This window comes from Suricata suricatta, chromosome 13 (assembly GCF_006229205.1).
Source record: "Suricata suricatta isolate VVHF042 chromosome 13, meerkat_22Aug2017_6uvM2_HiC, whole genome shotgun sequence".
NCBI lineage: Eukaryota > Metazoa > Chordata > Mammalia > Carnivora > Herpestidae > Suricata > Suricata suricatta.
In genome coordinates, this window is record NC_043712.1 from 5,739,014 (window position 1) to 5,740,475 (window position 1,462).

Below are 1,462 nucleotides of genomic sequence, written 5' to 3' on the forward strand. Positions count from 1 at the left end.
GGGCAGGGCGTGTGGGACGCAGAGGCGGGAGCTCTGGGGCCTTGATGCTCTCCAGGGTCCTCATGGAGAGAGAATCTGATCGGCCCAACCTGGGTCAGGTATCTCGAACTTAAGCAGGGATGTTGTGTCAAAGAAGCCCCCCGTCGGCCTAGTCTCTTTTATTATTTTTTCTTAACATTTATTCAATTTTGAGAGAGTGATAGAGTGTGAGTGGGAGAGGGGCAGCGAGCAAGGAAGACACAGAATCTGAAACAAGCTCCAGGCTCCGAGCTGTCAGCACAGAACCCGATGCGGGGCTCGAACCCATGAACCGTGAGATCATGACCTGAGCCAAAGTTGGATGCTTAACTGACTGAGCCACCCAGGCGCCCCCTGTTGGCACTATTCTGTAGATTTCTATGACATTTTGTTCCCCTAAAAGTGAATATTTCCTCCTTTGTTGTTCAGTCGCTTTTCGTGAAGTTGGCCACTGGAATCCATTGGAGGGGACCTCAACGCCGCCTTCCAAAGAGCTCTCTGGGGGGACCAAGAGACATTGGAGCCCCAGGAACAGACATAGCTGAGCCCAACAGTTGCCCACAACTACGTAATGATCCTGACACTGCTTTGCACTCCATTCCTGTTCTTGTAAGAAAGTAAAAAAAAATTATATTTTTTAATGTTTATTTATTTTTGAGAGAGAGAGACAGAGCATGAGAGGGAGAGGGAGCCACAGAATCCGAAGCAGGCTCCAGGCTCCGAGCTGTCAGCACAGAGCCCGAGGCAGGGCGCAAACCCACGAACCGTGAGATCGTGACTTGAGCCAAAGTCGGAGGCTCGACTGACTGAGCCCCCCAGGCACCCCAAGAAAATTAAACAATTTTTATTTTTATTTTTTTAATATATTTTTTAATGTTTTATTTATTTTTGAGACAGAGAGAGACAGAGCATGAGAGGGGGAGGGGCAGAGAGAGAAGGAGACACAGAACTGAAAGCAGGCTCCAGGTTCTGAGCTGTCAGCACAGAGCCTGACGTGGGGCTCGAACCCACCAACCTGAGATCATGACCTGAGCCAAAGTCAGTGGCTTAACTGACTGAGCCCCCCAGGCGCCCCAAACGATTTTTAATAAAACAATTTATATATTTCAAGTCAGCAAACAATTACGATCATTGACAGTATCTTAGGATCATTACCTTAGAATGAGAACTTCCAGAACTCTGAAGTCTGCAAGACATATCCAGAAACTTTGCTTCTACAGAAAATGAAGACTGTTTAAGTCAGATCAGGGGAAGGTAGCGGTGGTCTATGTTTCTTTTTTATTAATTGCTGTACTACTGGCCTTCCATGGCTGAGAGAGTTTCCTATTTTATTTCGACACCATTAGGCACCAAAGCTCTCAGCGGACAATTTTGATGACACACGGATCCTGCCGTTTTGCTGGCACTACTATTCCTCTCATTCATTTCTGTTACAAATCCTACA

General features: G+C 47.0%; 1 pseudogene; it reads right to left on the reverse strand.

The window, feature by feature from the left end:
- Positions 1-1,299: 1,299 nt before the first annotated feature.
- The window catches only part of LOC115276707, a 430-nt pseudogene continuing 267 nt past the window's right edge, over positions 1,300-1,462 (reverse strand).